The following is a 16,258-nucleotide window of genomic DNA, read 5'->3' as shown; positions in this document are numbered from 1 at the left end:
ACATGGACCATTTTGTTTCCCAGACCATCCTGCCCCCACCAGTGTCAATACCCACAGTGAGTGTAATCATAATTACAGAAGTGTAATCATAATTACAGATGTGTAATCATAATTACAGAAGTCTTATTTTGAACACAACTTGTTCACAGTTGATCTTGAGCAATGGTGCAGCACTGGGAGGTAGAGAGGGTTTAATGAAGATAACACGACATCTGGACGACCAATATACGCCCGCACGAACACCATGACGTCACTGTACGACGACTGTATGACGTCGTGAGACAACTACGGGACAAGTGCATGGCAGCCAGCCACTGTGTGTGTGACACACATGACACTTCTACAACAACAGTTATGACATTACTGTATGAGGTATGGGATAACATGGGGTAATTAAAACAGCTGTACGACAATGAGTTATGTGCACGACCATCACGTCACAAGAATAGTCATGACACAAGTGTGTGACGACCACAACGTCATGACAGCCACAAGACGACCATGTGACGACCCTTGTGACAACACATGACACATTCTGTACAGAACACTGGGCGGAGCTAACACATACGGTCCGTACAAAGACCATGAGGTCTGTGCTGACCACAGGCCCGCCGATCCTAACCAAAGACAAATGTAAACATCAAGTCGACATTCTCATACATGGTCGAGCACATAGTTTAACTTCGTTAGTGAAGGTTTTGCTTTAAGGAATAACTCCACATTAACTGGGTGGTTACACCTGACACACACACACACACACACACACACACACACATACACACACAGTCAGGTAAACCATGTCGTCATCAGAGAACCCTTCACTCAGACCTCCCTCAGCCAGCATCAGTCGTCCACACTAGTGATGAAGACCACGCACTGTATCACATGATGACCTACGTTGACCCCAGGGTTAAGTCTTATGGTCGGATTGATGATGTGGTGTTCACATGATGACCTACGTTGACCCCAGGGTTAAGTCTTATGGTCGGATTGATGATGTGGTGTTCACATGATGACCTGGAGGTAGGATACAGGGGTCAACACCAGCTTGTGTTGCCGACGACACGAACACATGAGGAAAGATGTCATCACACGAAGATGACACTCGCTGGCCACGACGACCACAGGAGAGTGTTAGTGAAGGCAAACACGACACTTGATGTGACGACCATGTGAATGACACACGACACTTGATGTGACGACCATGTGAATGACACACGACACTTGATGTGACGACCATGTGAATGACACACGACACTTGATGTGACGACCATGTGAATGACACACGACACTTGATGTGACGACCATGTGAATGACACACGACACTTGATGTGACGACCATGTGAATGATACACGACACTTGATGTGATGACCATGTGAATGACACACGACACTTGATGTGATGACCATGTGAATGACACACGACACTTGATGTGACGACCATGTGAATGACACACGACACTTGATGTGACGACCATATAAATGACACACGACACTTGATGTGATGACCATGTGAATGACACACGACACTTGATGTGATGACCATGTGAATGACACACGACACTTGATGTGACGACCATGTGAATGACACAAGCTGGACAAGCTGGAGCAAGACTGACATCACTCTGCATCATGACCATCAGGGTACACACAACTGTATGACAATTATGACAGTCATATGACAACTGTATAACAGCTATGACACACCACATAACAACTATGACACAACTATATAACAACTATGACAGTCATATAACAACTATGACAGCCGTAAAACAACTATGATAACTGTATAACAACTATGACACAACTGTATAACAACTATGACACAACTGTATAACAACTATGACACAACTATATAACAACTATGACACAACTGCATAACAACTATGACAGTCATATAACAACTATGACACAACTGCATAACAACTATGACACAACTGTATAACAACTATGACAGTCATATAACAACTATGACAGCCGTATAACAACTATGACACAACTGTATAACAACTATGAAAGTCATATAACAACTATGACACAACTGTATAACAACTATGACACAACTGTACAACAACTATGACACAACTATGACAGCCGTATAACAACTATGACACAACTATATAACAACTATGACAGCCGTATAACATCTATGACACAACTGTATAACAACTATGACACAACTATGACAGCCGTATAACAACTATGACACAACTGTATAACAACTATGACACAACTATATAACAACTATGACACAACTGTATAACAACTATAACACAACTGTATAACAACTATGACACAACTATATAACAACTATGACAACTGTATAACTATGACACAACTGTATAACAACTATGACACAACTGTTTAACAACTATGACACAACTGTATAACAACTATGACACAACTGTATAACTATGACAGCCGTATAACAACTATGACACAACTGTATAACAACTATGACACAACTGTATAACAACTATGACACAACTGTATAACAACTATGACACAACTGTATAACAACTATGACAGCCGTATAACAACTATGACACAACTGTATAACAACTATGACACAACTGTATAACAACTATGACACAACTGTATAACAACTAGGACACAACTATATAACAACCACGACAACTGTATAACAACTATGACACAACTATATAACAACTGTGACAAAACTGTATAACAACTATGACACAACTGTATAACAACTATGACACAACTGTATAACAACTATGACACAACTATATAACAACTATGACACAACTGTATAACAACTATGACACAACCGTATAACAACTATGACACAACTGTATAACAACTATGACAGCTGTATAACAATTATGACACAACTGTATAACAACTATGACAGCCGTAAAACAACTATGACACAACTGTATAACAACTATGACAGCCGTATAACAATTATGACACAACTGTATAACAACTATGACACAACTGTATAACAACTATGACACAACTATATACCAACTATGACACAACTGTATAATAACTATGACACAACTGCATAACAACTATGACTCAACTGTATAACAACTATGACACAACTGTATAACAACTATGACACAACTGTATAACAACTATAACAGCCGTATAACAACTATGACACAACTGTATAACTATGACACAACTGTATAACAACTATGAGTCATATAACAACTACGACACAACTATATAACAACTATGACACAACTGTATAACAACTATGACACAACTGTATAACAACTATGACACAACTATATAACAACTATGACAACTGTATAACAACTATGACACAACTGTATAACAACTATACAACAACTATGACAACTGTATAACAACTATGACACAACTATATAACAACTATGACACAACTATGACAGCCGTATAACAACTATGACAGCCTTATATCAACAATGACAGCACCAAAATAAGAACTTGACAGCGTATAAACAACTAATGACAGCCGTATAACAACTATGAACACAACTATATAAGAACTATGACAGCCGTATAACAACATGACAGAACTGTATAACAACTATGACACAACTATATAACTATGACACAACTGTATAAATAACTAAGACACAAACTGTATAACACCTATGACACACTGTATAACAACTAAATGACACAACTGTATACCAACTATGACACAACTATGACAGCCTATAAAAACTATGACACCAACTGTATAACAACTATGACACAACTGACAACAACTATGACACAACTGTATAACAACTATGAAGCCGTATAACAACTATGACACAACTGTATAACAACTGTATAACAACTGTATAACAACTATGACACAACTGTATAACAACTATGACACAACTGTATAACAACTATGACAGCACTGTATAACAACTATGACACAACTGTACAACTATGACACAACTGTATAACAACTATGACACAACTGTATAACAACTATGACACAACTGATACAACTATGACAACTGTATAACAACTATGACACAACTGTATAACAACTATGACACAACTAGTATAACAACTATGACACAACTGTATAACAACTATGACACAACTGTATAACAACTATGACCAACTGTATAACAACTATGACACAACTGTATAACAACTATGACACAACAGTATAACAACTATGACACAACTGTATAACAACTATGACAGCAGTATAACAACTATGACACAACTGTATAACAACTATGACACAACTGTATAACAACTATGACACAACTGTATAACAACTATGACACAACTGTATAACAACTATGACAGCACTGTATAACAACTATGACACAACGTATACACTTAACAACTATGACAGCAACTATATAACAACTATGACACAACTGTATAACAACTATGACACAACTGTATAACAACTATGACACAACTGTATAACAACTATGACAACTGTATAACAACTATGACACAACTGTATAACAACTGTGACACAACTGTATAATAACTATGACACAACTGAACAACAACTATGACAACCGTACAACAACCATGATACAACTGTACAACTGTGACACAACTATACAATAATTATGACACTACTGTAAAACAACTATGACACAACTGTACAACGGTACAGAAATTATGACACAACTGTACAACGGTACAGAAATTATGACACAACTGGACTACAACTACGACACAATTGTACAAATATGACACAACTATACAACAGTGTAACAACTAGCACAAATATACAACTGACACAACTGTATAACAACTATGACACAACTGTACAACTGTGACAACTATGACACTATTATAATACAACTGACACAACTGTTTAACAACTCTGACACAACAGTACAACTATCACACAAATGTACAACAACCATGACACATTGGAACAACTGTGACACAACTGTATAACTGTGACACAACTATAACAACTATGACAAAACTGTGGCACAACTATAACAACTATGACACAGCTGTGACACAACTGTACGACAACTCTGACACAACTGTAAAACAACTATGACAATTGTACAACTATCACAACTGTACAATCACTATGACACAACTGTACAACTGTGACACAACTGTAACAACTATGACACAACTGTATAACAACTATGACACAACTGTATAACAACTATTATACAACTAACACAACTGCACAAAAACCTTGTACAACAACTATGACACAAGAGTATAACAACAATGACACAACTGTAACAAAAACCATATCACAACTGTACAACTATGACACAAATGTAACAACTATGACAACTTACAACTGTGACACAACTGCATAACAACTATGACACAACTGTAAAACTGTGACACAACTGCATAACAACTATGACACAACTTACGACTGTGACACAATTGTATAACTATGACACAACTGTACAACTGTGACACAACTGCATAACAAGTATGACACAACTGTACAACTGTGACACAACTGCATAACAAGTATGACACAACTGTACAACTGTGACACAATTGTATAACAACTATGACGCAACTGTACAACAGTGACACAATTGTATAACAACTATGACACAACTGTACAACAACTATGACAACTGTACAACTATAAGATAAAAGTAAACGGCTGTGACACAACAACATAACCACTATATACAGCTGCATAACTAAGACGACTCCAAAACACCTGTCCAACATTCACGGCTAAAATAACGTAGAAACCACCAGTAACGCTTACGACGACTTAGAACCCACCAGTAACGCTTACTACTTACAAACCACCAGTAACGCTTACGACGACATAGAAATCACCAGTAACGCTTACTACTTAGAAACCACCGGTAACGCGTACGACGACTTAGAAACCACCAGTAACGGTTACGATGACTTAGGAACTACCAGTAACGCTTACGACTTAAAACCACTAGTAACGCTCACAATGACTTAGGAACTAGCGGTAACGTTTATGACGACTTAGAAACCACCAGTAATGCTTACGGCGACTTAGAAATCACCAGTAACCTTACGACAACTTAGGAACTACTAGTAACGCTTACTACTTAGAAACCATCGGTAACGCTTACGACGACTTAGAAACCACCAGTAACGCTTACTACTTACAAACCACCAGTAACGCTTACGACGACTTAGAAACCACCAGTAACGCTTACGACAACTTAGGAACTACCAGTAACGTTTACGACTTAGAAACCATCAGTAATGCTTACGACGACTTAGGAAATACCAGTAACATTTACGACGACTTAGAAACCACCAGTAACGCTTCCGACGACTTAGAAACCACCAGTAACGCTTAAAACGACTTAGGAACTACCAATAACGCTTACGACGACTTAGAAACCACCAGTAATGCTCACGACGACTTAGAAACCACCAGTAACGCTTACGACGACTTAGGAACTACCAATAACGCTTAAGGTAACTTAGGAACTACCAATAACGCTTAAGGTAACTTAGGAACTACCGGTAGCGCTTAAGACAACTTAGAAACCAACAGCAATCATGAAGAAAATGATAATTACCGAGATATCTTAAGAGCCCAATAGTAACCTTCAAGACAACTTAGGAATCACCAATAAAGCTTCAGACAACTTGAGACAATTTAGAAACCAACAGTAACGTTTAAGATGGCTTAGTTACTTACAGTAACGCTTAGGACGAATTAAGCGCCTAACGTAATTCTTAAGAAGACTTAGGAAAGAACAGCAACGCTTAAAACAATTTTAAAAAAATAACTCTTATAACTTATAACCCAGCAGTAAGCCTGAGGCAACTTAGAAACCAACAATGAGCTTAACATAACTTACGAAGCAACAGTAAAGTTTTTTAAGACTTAGGAAGTAAGAGTACTGCTTGAGCTATCTTAGTTATCAACATTTATACTTAAAACTCAGAAGAAACAGATTATCTAAGAAACCAACAGGAATTCTCAAGACGACATACGGACAAAAAGTAACGTTGAGACAATTCAAAAACCGACATTAGTTGAAAACATCTTACCTCTTAAGACAACTTAGAAACCAACAATGATGCTTCAGAGAACTTAGGGATCAACAATAACACTTCAGACAACTTAGGAATCATCAGTGACACTTGGAACATCTTAGAAACCAACAGTAACGCTAAAACAACTCTAGGCGACAACAGTACAGCTTCAGACACCTTAGAAACCATCAGTAACGCTCAAGACAACTCAGAAACCAACAGTAACGCTACATGCAACTTAGGCGCCAATGGTAACACCAGAAAACTTAGGAACCAGCAGTAACGCTTAAGATAACTTAAACGCCAACAGTGAGACTTGATTTGTCTTGATTCTGTGGAATATGTAGAGCTTTAGACTCTATGTTATTCTGAGCCTTTTAGCGGGAAATATATATCTAGAAACAAAGTTAGATATACAAAATTATTTAATCCTGGCTTCCTTGACACGACTTAGAAACCAACAGTGACGCTTAAGAAAAGTTAGTGTCACACAGTAACACCAACAGTGACGCTTAAGACAAGTTAGTGTCACACAGTAACACCAACAGTGACGCTTAAGTTAATGTCACACAGTAACACCAACAGTGACGCTTAAGACAAGTTAATGTCACACAGTAATATTTACGATGACGTCAGAATCAACAGTAATGCTTAAGACAACATGGAAATCAACAGAACGATCAAGACAACTTGGGCACCATTGCTAACGCTTGAGACAAGATGGAACCCAGGCTTGACGATTGAGACAATCTGGAAACCAACGTTACCACTTAAGACAACTTAGGAACAAACAGTAACCCTAAACACTGCTTAGAAACCACCAGTAACGCTAGAAACTACTTAAGGACACTTGGTAACGTTTATGACAAGTTACGAACCAACAGCAACGCCTACGACAACTTAGAAACCAAAAGCAACGCCTAAGACAACTTGGGAACAACTTAAGAATTACCAGTAACATGTATGATGACTTGGGAGCAAACAGTAACGCTTAGGACAATTTTGGGACCAGCAGTAACGCTTAAGATAACTTAGGAACTAACAATAACGCCTAAGAAAACTTAGGAACCAACAGTAACATTTAGGATAACACACGAACTAGGAGAAACGTAACGCTTACGACAACTAGGAACCGCCAGTAACAATCAAGACAACTTAGGAATGAACAATAGTGTTCCTGACAACATATGAACCAACACTGACGCTTCCAACATATCATGACGACCCAGGAACCAGTAGCAACGCTTCAAACACGACAATCTACAAACGAGCAGAAACGCTTAAGACAACTTAGAAACCAACAGCAACGCCACAGACAACCTAAGAACCAGTAGGAACGTTTGAGACAACTTAAGAACCAACAGTAACACCTAAGACAACTTAGAAACCGGTAGGAACACTTACAACAACTTCGGAACCAAGAGCAACACTAAGTCAGGAACCAACAATAGCACTTAAAACAACTAACCAACAGTAATACTTCACACAACTTTGGAAGCTACAATAACACATCAAAAAACTTAAAAACACAACAGTAATGCTTAAGAAAACTTAAGAAATATTAGTGACGCTTAACACAACTTAAGAAGCAGAATTGAGAAAACTCACGACACTAGATTAAGAACTCACGACACTAGATTAAGAACTCACGACACTAGATTAAGAACTCACGACACTAGATTAAGAACTCACGACACTAGATTAAGAACTCACGACACTAGATTAAGAACTCACGACACTAGATTAAGAACTCACGACACTAGATTAAGAACTCACGACACTAGATTAAGAACTCACGACACTAGATTAAGAACTCACGACACTAGATTAAGAACTCACGACACTAGATTAAGAACTCACGACACTAGATTAAGAACTCACGACACTAGATTAAGAACTCACGACACTAGATTAAGAACTCACGACACTAGATTAAGAACTCACGACACTAGATTAAGAACTCACGACACTAGATTAAGAACTCACGACACTAGATTAAGAACTCACGACACTAGATTAAGAACTCACGACACTAGATTAAGAACTCACGACACTAGATTAAGAACTCACGACACTAGATTAAGAACTCACGACACTAGATTAAGAACTCACGACACTAGATTAAGAACTCACGACACTAGATTAAGAACTCACGACACTAGATTAAGAACTCACGACACCAGATTAAGAACTCACGACACTAGATTAAGAACTCACGACACTAGATTAAGAACTCACGACACTAGATTAAGAAACAATATTAACATTCAAAATAATTCAAGACAACTTAAGACACAAGCCGATCACTTAAAACATTCTAAAACCAGCAGTAATGCTTAAAACAGGAACCAAGAATAACACTTAATGGCAACTCAGGAAACAACAGTAAAGCTTAAAACATCTTTGAAAACAACGGTAACAGTGAGACATCTTTGATACCAACAGTTACACTTGGGAATTTAGGAACCTAATGTAAACCCTGAGACCAATCAAGAACTAAATGTAGCACTTAGGATAACTTAGGAACCGGGGAGAACACTTGAGACAACTTAAGAACTAACAGTAATATTTGAGAATCTTAGGAACCAACAGTAACACTTCAGACAACTTAGGAACAACATACCACATAAAACGTAATCCAAACGTTGACACAGTTGAGACACACAACAGTAAAGCTTGGGAGATCCTAGAAACTAAGAATAATGTTGAAGCAACATAGAAACCAACAGTAACACTTGAACAACTTAGGAACGAAGATAAACACAAAGATAATATAGAAATCATCAATAAACTTAAAAGCAACTTAGAAACGAAACAGTAACCCTTGAGACAACTTAGGAACAGACGAAAATACTTGAAACAAGTGAGGATCAACAGAAAAGTTTCAGACAACCTGGAAATCCACAATAACACTTGTGACCATCGAGGAACTAATGTTGTAAAGTGAAGGACAGTAGGAACCAACACTTATAACTGAGACAACTTTGGAACCTACAGTAATACTTAAGACAACTTAGGAATCATCATTAGCACTTGAGACAAGTTAGAAAGCCACAATGATACCAAAGGCAACTTAGACACCAGCAGTAATACCAAAGACGACTTAGACACCAGCAGTAATACCAAAGACGACTTAGACACCAGCAGTAATACCAAAGACGACTTAGACACCAGCAGTAATACCAAAGACGACTTAGACACCAGCAGTAATACCAAAGACGACTTAGACACCAGCAGTAATACCAAAGACGACTTAGACACCAGCAGTAATACCAAAGACGACTTAGACACCAGCAGTAACATCAAAGACGACTTAGACACCAGCAGTAACATCAAAGACGACTTAGACACCAGCAGTAACATCAAGACGACTTAGACACCAGCAGTAACATCAAAGACGATTTAGACACCAGCAGTAACATCAAAGACGACTTAGACACCAGCAGTAACATCAAAGACGACTTAGACACCAGCAGTAACATCAAAGACGACTTAGACACCAGCAGTAACACCAAAGACGACTCAGACACCAGCAGTAACATCAAAGACGACTTCATTATGGAGAATATCACCATAGACGACTTAAAAGCAACGGGAACACCAAAACGACTTTAAAAGAAAAATGGACACTTGAAACAACTCAGAAACCAACAGCAACTTTTGAGACAACTTAAGAACCAAAATAACCCTTGAGACAACAACTCAGAAACCAACAGCAACTTTTGAGACAATTTAACAACCAAAATAACCCTTGAGACAACATCTTATAAACCAACAGCAACTTTTGAGACAACCTAAGACCAAAATAACCCTTGAAACAACAACTTATAAACCACAGCAACTTTTGAGACAACCTAAGACCAAAATAACCCTTGAGACAACAACTTAGAAACCAACAGCAACGCTTCAGACAACGTTACCTCCAACAGAAGAACTTTGGACGACGAGAAAATGAACTCTCACACTTGCTATGTTTTAGAAACCAAGAACAACAATTGAGAAAACTTAGGAACAAAGAACAACACTTGAGAAAACTTAGGAACCAAGAACAACACTTGAGAAAACTTAGGAACCAAGAACAACACTTGAGAAGACTTAGGAACCAAGAACAACACTTGAGAAGACTTAGGAACCAAGAACAACACTTGAGAAAATTTAGGAACCAAGAACAACACTTGAGAAAACTTAGGAACCAAGAACAACACTTGAGAAGACTTAGGAACCAAGAACAACACTTGAGAAAACTTAGGAACCAAGAACAACACTTGAGAAAACTTAGGAACCAAGAACAACACTTGAGAAGAATTAGGAACCAAGAACAACACTTGAGAAAACTTGGGAACCAAGAACAACACTTGAGAAGACTTAGGAACCAAGAACAACACTTGAGAAAACTTAGGAACCAAGAACAACACTTGAGAAAACTTAGGAACCAAGAACAACACTTGAGAAGACTTAGGAACCAAGAACAACACTTGAGAAAACTTAGGAACCAAGAACAACACTTGAGAAAACTTAGGAATCAAAAGTAATGCTTGAGAGAGCGTTACCGACTGTAGTAATAAAGGCAACTTTGGAAACAAACGCTTCATCTGAGGAAACCAACAGTAACGCTTAAGACAAGTTAGCAGACAAATAGTAATTCTTAAGACAAAAAACAACAACAGTAACATTAAAGTCAACTTATAAATTAATTGTAACGTTAATTATAACTTAGCGACCCAAAGGTAACTCAGGAGACAACTTAACATCGAATGATAACAAGTGACAAACTTGAAAGATGAAGAGTAACACTTGAGACAACTTAGGAACCAAGACTAACATTAATCGACTTAGAAATCTAAAGTGAAACTTTTGACAATTTTGGAGACCAATTGTAACACTTAAGATAACTTAGAAACTAAAGTCATCACTGACGTCAAATTTGTCGTCAATAGCAAGTCTTAGAAGAACTTAGAATCCTACAATAACACGTGAAATAAATACAGAATCCACATAAGCGGTTATGACAATTTAGCACCGATCAGTAACGGTTAAGTTAGTAAACAAAACTAACATGGAGGACAGCTTAGGAACAGAGGGTAACGCTTAAAACAACTCAGGGACCAACAGTAACGCTTGTGACAACTCGACGAGCAACGGTAACACTTGAGGTAACTTAGAAACCACCAGTAACAATTAAGACAATATAGAAAGCAACAGTGACGCTCAGGACAACTTAGAAACCAACAGAATCTTTTGAAACTCAAATACTATAGAAAATGTAGACATTAGAATTAACGCTTAGAGAACGGTACCAACGGTAGCATCGAAGGCAACTTGTGAATCAACGGTACCGTTTGAGATCCAACAGTATCACTCAAGACAACATAACATAGGAGACATATAGTAATTCTTAAGACAACTTGAAAACCAATAGTACCACTCAAGACAAGTTTGGAATCATCATTAACGCTAAATTCAACTTACGAAACAGTTCACATAACCTAAAGATGAACAGTACAACTTGAAACAAGTTTGGAACCAAGAGCAACACTTGAGACAACTTAGGAACAAGTAGCAGCACTGTTTAACTTAGAAACAAAAATAAAACTTACAACTTAGAGACTAATAATAACACTTAAAGAGAACTTAGGAACCAACATCATTGCTGTAAAACAAACAGTAGCACTTACGACAACTTAGGAATCAACAGTAACGCTTACGACAACTTAGGAACCAACAGTGACGCTTACGACAACTCAAAAGCCAATAACACGACCTGAGACCACCAAGCAACCAACAGTAACACTTAAGGTCACTTGCGAGCCACTGGTATGATTTAAGACATTTTAGGAAGCAATAGTCAAGTTCTGAACAACTTAGGAACCAACGGAAATGCTTATAACAACCTTAGAACCAACACAAACCCTTCAGATAGCTTAGAAACACAGAGTAACACTTGATACAACTTAATTCCATGACTAACACCTACGACAACTTAGGAATCAACTGTAACAATTAAGACAAAGAATAACTTTAGGTTACAAGACAACTTTAGACCTGAGAGAAAGTCTTGAGAAAACTTGACAATCAAGAGCAACACATGAGACAACTTAAGAACCTGGAGGCCAAACGCAACACTTAATATACGAACGCGCAAGAACCAGTGGAAAACTTATGACCTAACAGAAAACTTGTGAAACCTTAAGAATTAAAAGTAAAGCTTTAGAGAACTTAGTGATTAAAATTATTAGTTACAAGAACTTAACAGACAACAGTAATGCTCAAGATAACTTGGTAGTTAACACTAACACTTGAAACGGCGTTTCGCCCTACAGTAGCACTTACAGTGACGTAAGAACTAACAGTAACACTCATAACAACTTAGGAATCAACACTAACGCTTAAGACAACTTAGGAGCCAACAGTAACGCTTATGACAACTTAAGACCTAACGGTAACCCTTGAGACAACTTAGAAACTAGCTCTTGTGACAACTTGATAACCATTAGGAGAACTTAAGATAACATGAGACCTAAAAGTAACACTTTAGATAACTAAAAAATCAACAGTATGAATAAAAATGAATAGTTAAGATCCATAAGTAATATTGAGGACAACTTAAGAACCATCACTAATGGTGATGACAACTTAGGAATCAACATTATTGTTTGGAAAACTTAGAAGCCAACAACAGGATGCAGGATGACTATGGCAACAAAAGGATGCAGGATGACTATGGCAACAACAGGATGCAGGATGACTATGGCAACAGCAGGATGCAGGATGACTATGGCAACAACAGGATGCAGGATAACTCTGGAATCAACCGTAACGCTTAATGTAAGAGTCAACATAAATGTTTGGGCCAACTTAGGAACATTTAAGACAACTTTACGACCAACAGTAACACCTAAGACAACACTACGGACAACAGTAACACCTAAGACAACACTACGGACAACAGTAACACCTAAGACAACACTACGGACAACAGTAACACCTAAGACAACACTACGGACAACAGTAACACCTAAGACAACACTACGGACAACGGTAACACCTAAGACAACACTACGGACAACAGTAACACCTAAGACAACACTACGGACAACAGTAACACCTAAGACAACACTACGGACAACAGTAACACCTAAGACAACACTACGGACAACGGTAACACCTAAGACAACACTACGGACAACAGTAACACCTAAGACAACACTACGGACAACGGTAACACCTAAGACAACACTACGGACAACAGTAACACCTAAGACAACACTACGTACAACGGTAACACCTAAGACAACACTACGGACAACGGTAACACCTAAGACAACACTACGGACAACAGTAACTCCTAAGACAACACTACGTACAACAGTAACACCTAATACAACACTACGGACAACAGTAACACCTAAGACAACACTACGGACAACGGTAACACCTAATACAACACTACGGACAACAGTAACACCTAAGACAACACTACGTACAACAGTAACAGCTAAGACAACACTACGGACAACGGTAACACCTAAGACAACACTACGGACAACAGTAACAGCTAAGACAACACTCCGGACAACAGTAACACTTAAGAAAACTTGACGACCAACAGTACATCTAAGACGACTTAACAGCCACCAACAGTAACACCTGAGACAAATTTGAAGCAGTAGGTTATTAACCAGGTGTCACAGAAGGATGACTCGGTAAGCTGACAGACCAGGTGTCAGGTGACCCTGTGAGATGACAGACATGGTGTCAGGTGACCCTGTGAGCTGAAAAACCAGATATCAGGTAACCGTGTGAGATGATTGACCAGGTGTCAGGTGACCCTGTGAGATGATATCAAGTGTCAGGTAACCGAGTGAGATGAGTGACCAGGTGTCAGCTGACCCTGTAATATGAAAGACCGGGTGTCAGGTGACCTTATAAGCTGACAAACCAGGTGTCAGGTAACCGTGTGAGACGACTGACCAGGTGTCAGGTGACCCTGTGAGATGACAGACCATGTGTCAAGATACCCTGTGAGATGAAAGACCAGATGTCAGGTGACCTTGTGAGCTGACGGACCGGGTGTCAGCTGTCTCTGTGAGATGCCAGACCTGGTGTCAGGTAACCATGGAAGATGACAGACCAGGTGTCATGTAACCCTATGAGATGACAGACAGGTGTCAAGTAACCCTGTGAGATGAATGACCAGGTGTCAGGTAACAGAGATGATTGACCAGTTGTCAGGTAACCGTGTGAGATGACTTGTCAGGTGTCAAGTACCCTGTGAGCTGACAGACCAGGTATCACGTGACCCTGTGAGATGACAGACTGGGTGTCAGGTAACCCTGTGAGATGACAGACCAATCGTCCGATAACCCTGTAAGATGACAGACCAGGTGTCAGGTAACCTTGTTAGATGACAGACCAGGTGTTAGGTGACCATGTGAGATGACTGAGCAGGTGTCAGGTGAACCTGCGAGATGACAGACCAGGTGTCAGGTAACCTTGTTAGATGACAGACCAGGTGTTAGGTGACCATGTGAGATGACTGAGCAGATGTCAGGTGAACCTGCGAGATGACAGACCAGGTGTCAGGTAACCTTGTTAGATGACAGACCAGGTGTTAGGTGACCATGTGAGATGACTGAGCAGGTGTCAGGTGAACCTGCGAGATGACAGACCAGGTGTCAGGTAACCTTGTTAGATGACAGACCAGGTGTTAGGTGACCATGTGAGATGACTGAGCAGGTGTCAGGTGACCCTGTAAGATGACAGACCAGGTGTCAGGTAACCTTGTTAGATGACAGACCAGGTGTTAGGTGACCATGTGAGATGACTGAGCAGGTGTCAGGTGAACCTGCGAGATGACAGACCAGGTGTCAGGTAACCTTGTTAGATGACAGACCAGGTGTTAGGTGACCATGTGAGATGACTGACCAGGTGTCAGATGGCCCTACAAGATGACAGACCAGGTGTCAGGTAACCCAGTGAATGACTGACCAGGTGTCAAGTAACCCCTGTGAGATGATAGACCAGGTGTCAGGTAACCCTGTGAGATGACTCACAAGTGTCAGGTAATCTTGTGAGATAATTGACTTGGTGTCAGATGACCCTATAAAATGAGAGACCAGGTGTCAGGTGACCTTGTAAGATGACAGACCAGGTGTCAGGTGATCTTGTACGATGACAGACCAGGTGTAAGGTGATCTTGTAAGATGACAGACCAGGTGTAAGGTGATCTTGTAAGATGACAGACCAGGTGTAAGGTGATCTTGTAAGATGACAGACCAGGTGTTAGGTGATC

The sequence above is a fragment of the Panulirus ornatus genome, chromosome 10, assembly GCF_036320965.1.
Source record: "Panulirus ornatus isolate Po-2019 chromosome 10, ASM3632096v1, whole genome shotgun sequence".
Classification (NCBI taxonomy): Eukaryota; Metazoa; Arthropoda; class Malacostraca; order Decapoda; family Palinuridae; genus Panulirus; species Panulirus ornatus.
This window is presented reverse-complemented; position numbering follows the sequence as displayed.